The sequence below is a fragment of the Silene latifolia genome, chromosome Y (assembly GCF_048544455.1).
Source record: "Silene latifolia isolate original U9 population chromosome Y, ASM4854445v1, whole genome shotgun sequence".
Taxonomy (NCBI): Eukaryota; Viridiplantae; Streptophyta; class Magnoliopsida; order Caryophyllales; family Caryophyllaceae; genus Silene; species Silene latifolia.
Window position 1 is genome coordinate 263,138,188 of NC_133538.1, and position 8,338 is coordinate 263,146,525.

General features: G+C 39.0%; 1 non-coding gene across 1 annotated transcript; it reads right to left on the reverse strand.

Moving 5' to 3' along the window:
* Positions 1-1,396: 1,396 nt before the first annotated feature.
* Positions 1,397-1,503, reverse strand: LOC141635283 (small nucleolar RNA R71). The gene has a single exon (XR_012539982.1). It is a non-coding gene; the product is annotated as a small nucleolar RNA R71 (small nucleolar RNA).
* Positions 1,504-8,338: the final 6,835 nt, after the last annotated feature.

Below are 8,338 nucleotides of genomic sequence, written 5' to 3' on the forward strand. Positions count from 1 at the left end.
TTAGAGGAAACCAACATGGGCATGATTGATTCATACTTAATCTAATATGTTTTCATAACTAATTTTCTTGCTTGTTGTGATTTCAACTTATGCACATGATATGTTTGATGAAATGCGAGCCTACGAATTCTTGCATTTTTTACCCATCACCTATCTTTTCAATGAGACTCGTAAGCTTATACACCAACTCGAGTCTCATTAGACGATGCATATAGTTGAATAGGAAGGACTAAGTCGACTTATAGGTGTCGTACAATCTAATCGATTCGGCTCCGGCACCCAAACCTTCTTAGGGATTGTAAGCTTATACACCAACTCGAACCCATCACAACAATAAGTGCTTGCATCTAGTAGAGAACATGTCTGTATGATCAACTCCCATGAATCCCCTATGAACCCATGACACTCTAGTGCTTTTAATTAATTGTTTACATCTCATTTTAATCACCTTGCTTGTTTTTATTACTTTGCTTTCATATTGTTGATTAGTTTAGTTGATCTCCTATCTCAACCTAAATTGTGACACCCTAAGACACAACCATTTGCAATTGAAAATCCTACATCAATACCCGCCCTTGGGATCCGACCTTTACTTGCCGCTTTACTAAGAGTAGTTTGTGAAGTTATAAATATTGTTTTGGTTAGTTAGCTTTTGACGACGAGTTTTAACCGACACCAAAAAATGGCGCCGTTGCCGGGGACGATGTTAACTTGATTTGATTTTCTTTAATTATTTTTAGTTTTGTCTTTCTTTACCTTGGGGAATTCAATCTCCTCAAGGTTGTTCTCATTGTGTTCGAGTTGTTTGATATTTTGCATGTCTAGGAGATCACAAGGTAACTTGTTACCCATTTATCTTGAAATTGAAAGAACTTTGACCAACAATAGAACACTTGCTAGAGGTACTTTGAGAGGTATTGGAGAGATTGTGGACATTCAACCAAATAACATTGAGTTTACCAACCCTTTTGCAAGAGAAGGAGAGGACAACCCAAGACAAAACCCGCAACAAAATCAACCCACAATGCCTAAATTCTTATCACATTCCGTACCAACCGAGGAGAAACTACCAAATGCTACTCCTACACCACAACATTTAACCGGTAATTTCATTGCCAAATCCGCATTCATACAACCAGTTGAGAGAAGTCAATTTGGGGGGATGCCTAGTGAAGACCCTCACTCACATATGGAGACTGTTTGTGACTATTATGATGCGATTTCTCAAACCGGACTTACTCAAGACCAAATCCGATGGGTCTTATTTCCTTTTTCTTTGATAGGTACCGGGAAAAAATGGTTGAAAAGCATAGACAAGGCTACTCTTGGTATTGATTCTTGGAAGAAATTAACACTTGCTTTCTACAAGAAATTCTATCCTCCGGAAAATACTAACAGGTTGAGAGCCCAAATCACCAGGTTCAAACAAAGGGATAAGGAATCTTTTTATGAAGCATGGGAGAGATTCAAGGATACTTGTCGTTCTTGTCCACGCCATGGACTTAGCGAGTGGTTCCTTGTGCAACAATTTTGGAATGGTCTATATGAAGACTCCCAAAACATTCTCAATATGGGATCCAATGGTATGTTTACCAAAGTTTATGATAATAAAACATGGAACAAAATTGAGGAAATGGCGGTCCATAACTCGCAATATAGTAGGCCTCAGAAGGCTACTAGAGGAGGAAAGCATGAGGTTGATTCCATTACTCAATTAGGTCCTAAACTAAGTGCTCACATTGACACCATTAATTTAATAATTAAGAAGGCCATGGCTATACTTGAAGAGGCTTCCAAATCACCCAAGCAACATGTTAGTGTTATGGTGGCATCATCATCAATTCTAAGTGGAGTATGTGAGAGTTGTGGAACTTTGGGCCATGACCAAAGTTAATGTAGGGGAACAAGTGAAAAAGTGAATGCTTTCCAAGCATACAAGAGTGGCACCCCTTATTCGAACTATTACAATGAGAATACCAAATTCCATCCGAACCTTTCATACAAAAGCCAAAATGTTCAAAACCCTCAACCAACATACACCCCACCCTTAATGAGAAACCAAGCTCAAAGACCCTTACCAAAGCTAAGGTTATCAAAATCAACCCTCTTACAATCAATCCAATGACCAAAGCTTTGATGTTCAAAAAGCGGTCCTCCAAATGCAAAAGAATCAACAAGAATTTTTCACTCAAACGCAAAAAAGATAGCCAAGCAAAAGATATCACCATCAACAACATACTAGCTCACACAAAGATGTTGGAAACCCAAATGTCTCAATTAGCATCTTATAGCTCTCAAAGACAAAAGGGGCAATTACCACCTCAAAGTAATCCCCCCAAGACATGAGTCAGTGAGTGCCATCCATTTGAGGAGTGGTACAAGGTATGAAGGGCCAAAGAAGAAAATTGAGGAAGATATTGTGGAGGCTAGTGACAAGGAAAGAGTTGTGGAAAACTCTAAAGAAGAAGAACCCACCAGAATTCAAGAAGTTTCAAAGAAGAAAAATGAAAAGAAGGCTAAGGAGAAAGAGCCTATTGTGATTAGACTTTCATTCCCAAGTCGTCAAGCTAAGCCTAAGTGTGATGAACATCTTGGAAATTTCTTGGAGATTGTGAAGAACTTAGAAGTCTCAATTCCATTCACGGAATTGATCAATCATGTTTCGGCCTATGCGAAATATATGAAAGATATTCTTACAAAGATGAAATCCATCCGAAAGCTAGAGACTATTGCGTTCACTAAGGTGAGTAGTGATATTCTACAAGGAATTTCACCTCCAAAGCTCAAAGATCCGGGAAGTTTCTCTATTCCATGCACCATTGGCAACCCTATAATCAACAAAGCATTATGTGACCTTGGAGCAATTGTGAGTGTCATACCGTACTCGGTGGGCAAAAGGCTATGAATGGGAGAACTCAAGTGCACTAATATCACGCTTCAAATGGCGGATCGATCAACGAAGACACCTTTAGGGGTATGGGAGGATGTGCCCGTAAGAATTGGCAAGTTCTTCATCCCGGTGGACTTTGTTATTGTTGACATGGAGGAAGATTCCAACATTCCTATCATTTTAGGAAGACCCTTCTTAAATACCGCGGGAGAGGTGATTGATGTGAAACATGGAGAGCTCACACTTGAAGTGGGACATGACACAATCACTTTTAACCTTGATAAGAAAATGAGAGCTCCCCGCTTACATGAGCCATGTTTCTTATTTGATCACTATAGCCGAGAAAGTGATAGAAGAAGTTGGCATCTCAATTCAAATAACAAGCTATGGGTAAAGAATCACCACCCATATGGAAGAAGAAAGTGGATAATCTTCAAGATGCTCCGTCCAAATAGCAAGGGAATTGCAACAATGAGAGCTTGAATAGCTCACCACCAATTATGACAAGAGAAGAAGAAGGCCTCATTGGCCATGATAAAAAGAAAGAGGAGTTGTTTACATCAAGTCACGATACTATAGGGAAGCAAGCTAGTGAAGTATATGGTCTATGGGATGACGAATTCGATGGTCTAGTCAATCCCTACATTGGCAATGCTATAGACCAAGGCTTCGGTGACCATCTTGAATCAAGTCACCACCATGAAGAACACCATGTGCAAAGGTCTATTGAAGATCTTTATAATGACAATGAAGAAGCCTTTGACTACTTCTTCAAGGTGTTGAGCAACATCAACAACACCTTGGCTATGCCCCCTTGACATCTCATCGAAGAATGAGAGTTTGGTGGAGTCCTCCCTAAACCACCAATTGTAAATATTCTAACCCCTTAACTTGCATTTTATTCTTGTATTGCATTTTTTGTCAATTTTGGATTTACATTTGTGCATTTTGATCAAGATTATCATTTTGAGAGAAAGTGAGGGAGGGACTTAAATGTTTCTTGATGTGTAGTGTTTTGACTTAGTGTGGAGATAGCAATTGCTTAGGCTATCCAAGCCTTCGCAGTGCACCCATAATGAAGACCAAGGGAATGAAGAAGAAATGACATGGGATATGAAAATACCCACGGGTGGAACTGAACCCGTGAGGTACAGGAATGATCCGCGCGTCCCAGAGGGAACCCGCTCGTCTTGGATGAAATCCGAGCATCCGAGCAATAAGACGCTCGTCTTGACACAGCTGAAAAGAAAAATGTGGTACTGAACTACAATCCAAGCATCTCCTCGAGAATCCGCTCGTCTCAGTCCAAAGACACTCGTCTCAGTCAGAATCCGCTCGTCCTGGTTAAATCAAAATTTTAGAATTCACTCTTACTATGAATACGAGTGTCCTCATATCAATCCGCTCATCTCAAGCCAGAATCCGCTCGTCTCCTCCCGAAGCCGCTCGTCTCAACACGGGTTTCATTTTCTAATGCTGACTGAACTACAATCCGAGCATCCCGTGCCTAAGCCGCTCGTCTCCTACTGCTAATATGCAAAAACACGGGATTTAAATCCCCGTTTCCCATTTCATTTCATTCTTTCAAAACACAAACACACATTCAAAACCCTCAAAACCCTAAATCCCTCTATCCATAAAACTCAATTTCGTCAACCAAATTCACCAAAATCAATCCCAAACTCCCTCAAAACACAATCAAATCACTCCTTTATCAACAAAAAGCCATTCAAACATCAAAGTCCTCAAACATTGAATCGATTTTCTAGGGTTATAATCAAATTTTAAAAATTCTAAATCGATTTGGGAGTCATTGAAGCTTGAGGATACTAGAAGAATTCAAGCAAATCATTGGTTGTTGATACATACAAGGAAAAGAACAATGGCTAGGACTAAAGGTGGAAACAGGGCACCTACAAAATCAAATATTTCAAAGAGGCAACAAGCTCTTCAAGCTTCCAAGGCTTTGGTGGTGCAACAAGCAAGAGTCGAAATTCAAGAGGTTCCTCTTCCTATGGTGGAAACTACGACTCCTATCTCGGTTATTGAGCAATTACATGAATATTCGGAGGTAACTTTCACATCCGATTCTCATAGGAAAGCATTTATGTCTCTTGCTAAGAAGTCGATTTTGCCCACTAATTTTATTTGCCAAGATGCTTTGACTAAATTGGGTGTCCTTGAAAGAACCAAGAACTTCTTTGAGTCTATGAGGTTGCTTACATTATTTGATATGCAAGAATTGACCTACCCCTCCCTCACCTTAGAATTTCTAAGTTCATTGAAAGTCACAAAGGTAGAGACTCGAAGGAATATTGAAATCCACCTTGAGAATTTGGATAGAAAGATGTCCCTTATTGAGTTTGGCAAGGTGTTCGGTCTTGATAATGACTCAACTTATGTGAAGAAACCTTCAAAATATGATCCCGCCCCTTTGTGGGAAGCTATCAGCAGAAGGAAATTCGAATCATTCCATGAGTGTCGTGCCCTTTATGTTCACCATCCGGGCATAAGGGTGTGGCACAAGGTTGTGGGAAATACTCTTATTGCTAGGACGGGGACTAATCATTTCACCGAACTTGATTTCATCTATCTTGAGTCATCCTCGAATGTCGATAAGAAGTTCACTAACAAATATAATATTCTTCAACTCTTAATCGAAAGGTGGCTTACAATCGACCATGGTAAGGAAGGTGCGGCCTTTATAGTAAATGGGGGATTGGTAACATGGTTGGCAAAGCACTTCAACCAGGATTTCAACAAAGATGGGACTTACAAGCTGGTTAAGAGAGGCCACCTTATTGATCTAGCCACTATGGTTCACAAATTCCATTGGGTAAAGAATGACAACCTTGACAACAAATTTGAGTAGCTTATAAAAGATGCGAAGTCCTTCATTTTACCAAACAAGATTTGCCGACTCAATGTCCGAAGCACAAAATATCTTCTTCCACTCTCCGGTGAAGCCGAGATGATCTTGAAACAACATAGAGAGGCCATTGCCAAGCCCTCCTCCTCTATTGTGACTCCACCCTACCCGTTCACCTACCAAGAATTCCGACCCGAAGGTGTTGTGGTAGGTAACGATTACTTGACCCAATTAATGCTACACATGCATAAACAAGCTTATGAATACCGAGTCAATGCCTATAGAGCTCAATATCCGCCACTCTTACACCTAGCTAGGCAAGGACTTCATGACCCATCATGTCCTTTGCCTAGTTGGGCGGATAGGGAAGTATTATTTCCTAATGCTCCTAGGGATCCTAGCATGGGTGGTGAGGAGATTGTTGTTGAGAGTGAAGAAGTTGAAGAAGAAGAGGAAAATGAGGAAGAAGAGGATCAAAGTTCAAGTGATGATGGTGAAGCCTCCGTGTCTATGGAGGTAGATGATGATGATACTAATGAAGGTAATGAGGATGATAATGATGATGATATTGATGTCGCCATGGGCGACAATTGAGGATTATCAAGCTTTTTGGAGGATGCCACAATCCATTGTGAGTTTCCTACACCTCATTTAGCTTTGTTCATTTCTCTTGTTTTTAATTTTCTATCTTAATCATTTGTTTGAGTCCTAGCAACACTCAAAGGACTCCCACCTCGGTCCCCTTGAGGTGTCTTTTATTGTTCCCACCATGTAAAATCCAAAATGACAAATTTAGTTTTATGCATAGCATTCTTGTGCATGAACTTTCCCATTTTTGACATTAGCAATAGTGTCTCATTTGGTTTGGGGAATTCAAGCATAAGCATTGGGAATTAATTCAAATTATGCTCTCTAACCAAACAAAAATTCATGCATCATATAGTGTAGTGTAGTTTGCATTACTTGTTTATATATCATATAGTTTTCATTTAGTGTAGAAATCATGCATTCTCATATAGCTTGCATAATTTCCTTTCGTATTGGCCATTGAGGACAATGCCCATACTAGTGTTGGCATGAGAAATTCTAACATGACTTTTAAAACAAAAATGATAAAAATTGAAAAATTTTGAAAAATACAAAAAAATGTCTTTTTGTTTCATAAACATAAAAACCATAACAAATTGAAAAAATTGAAAAACCCAAAAACACCTTTATAGTGTAGTCTTGTATATATATTGTGTTTATCTATCCTTTTTCACATTGATCGACTACGCCACATCCGAGACATGAGGATATTGAAGACCGCATGGTATGATCTTTCCATTCCCCTTTTTCCTCTCTATGTTAATGACTATGTGGCTTTATTTTGATTGATGCGGTAAAAACAATGTGATTATAGGATTGCATTTAGATTATTTGGCATACTAGTTGGTAGAAGCATATGCATTAGGTTGTATATATAATAGTTGCATCATGGTATATAGTTGCATTTAGGAAAAATTTTATGAAAACATCTATTTGAGAAGCTTGACAAGTGTATATAAGGCCCTTGTAGATATTTTTTCTTCTTAAGACTTGCTTGTTAGAATACTTGTAAAACACCCTAGGATGTGTCTTGCTAGTATCCTTTGACCCATGGATTAAGGCCTAGTCAAGATTACCGTGTGGTGTGATGACTCCTTGGCTACCGTTTATTCCAAGGTGACCCTTGAAACCATGCAACCATCTTCCATGTTCTACCACATTTTGTCATCAAAATGGAATGGGCACAAAAATTGTTCAAAAATTGAGTTCAAGAATTGAAATGAAAGTCAAAAAGTTTGCAAATTGCATCAAAAGAAAAGAGGAGTAATAAAAATAAAAACTCCTATGCTTCAAACATAAGAACCCTCACTACAAATTGGGTAGCTTTGAAAATGTTCAAAAGAAAATGCAAGAAAAAGTTGAAAGTTGGCAAGTATTAAAATGCCAAACATCAAAACAAATGGCAAAAAGAAAGTGTTCTCAAATATCAAATGCCACAAGAAATTGAGGGGGAAAACAACAAAAAAACAAACTCCCACATGAAACTCAAATACAAATGATCGCTTTATCCATCGAATCCACTTTTGTGCATGGTAGAGAGGGGACAACCCTTCTTCTTATCTCGGCAAGAAGGGGAATTCCGCGATCCTACAGTGTTTCTAACACCATATGGAGTCTACCCTTGATGAAAGCATTTAACGATTAAGGACAAATGTACCCTAGCTTGACACTACTTGGAGGTGATTTATTGGTATCCTTCTAGGCTTAGTAGTTTGAAGTAACCATATATATGAAGGAGTGTGCACCCTTAGATTACTTCCCTTGAAGATAATTTCCGCCACTTAGATGAGAAAAGTGGCTATTCATTTTTGTAGATGCATCCATTACTTGTTTTATGTGCTTTAATGCTTGGATGTGTCGCCATTTTGGCAAGCCCCACTTTGCCTTGCAAGAAGGCATCCTACCTCATGGTTGTCTTGTTGTGAGTTTAAGGGGCGGAGTGAGACCCGCTAATTATCTCATATCGGTTATATTAGTAGGTTAGTTTAAAT